The sequence below is a fragment of the Arachis ipaensis genome, chromosome B04, assembly GCF_000816755.2.
Source record: "Arachis ipaensis cultivar K30076 chromosome B04, Araip1.1, whole genome shotgun sequence".
Classification (NCBI taxonomy): Eukaryota; Viridiplantae; Streptophyta; class Magnoliopsida; order Fabales; family Fabaceae; genus Arachis; species Arachis ipaensis.
In genome coordinates, this window is record NC_029788.2 from 114495927 (window position 1) to 114496448 (window position 522).

Here is a 522-nt window from a genome sequence, read left to right on the forward strand (position 1 = left end):
ATTACCATATTTCCTTAAAATACATATTACTTAATTTAATCCAAATTGAAGTAACTATTGTAGTAATAAAAGATATGGAATGCTAGAATGAACCTGAAAGTGGTAGTAGATAAAGACATCTCAGTTCAGGGGACATGTAGTAATGGTTATTGGTTATTAAAGAAAAAAACACCGAGTTCGTTCTTAAGAAACCATAATGCTTCCTTTTTGTTCTTCTTAACAAGGTTTTAAGTAACAAAATTACTATTTAGCTGAATATTTCAACATGCAGTTTGGGGTGTAAAACGACAAAGCAATGAAGAGCAGTGTCCAACAATAATTGAGTGTTGGGCCACACCTAGCACTAGTCTCCAGTGTTTTTGATTGTTTCAAGATCTCTTAGCTGGGTGTCGGTTGTTGCCACTTGATGACTTGAACGACTCTTTTTTTCATAGTTTCATCACTATTGATTCATGTCGTATCAAATTAATAATTAAGAATTATTAAATAATAATTTAATAAAAATTGGGATATTATTTAACG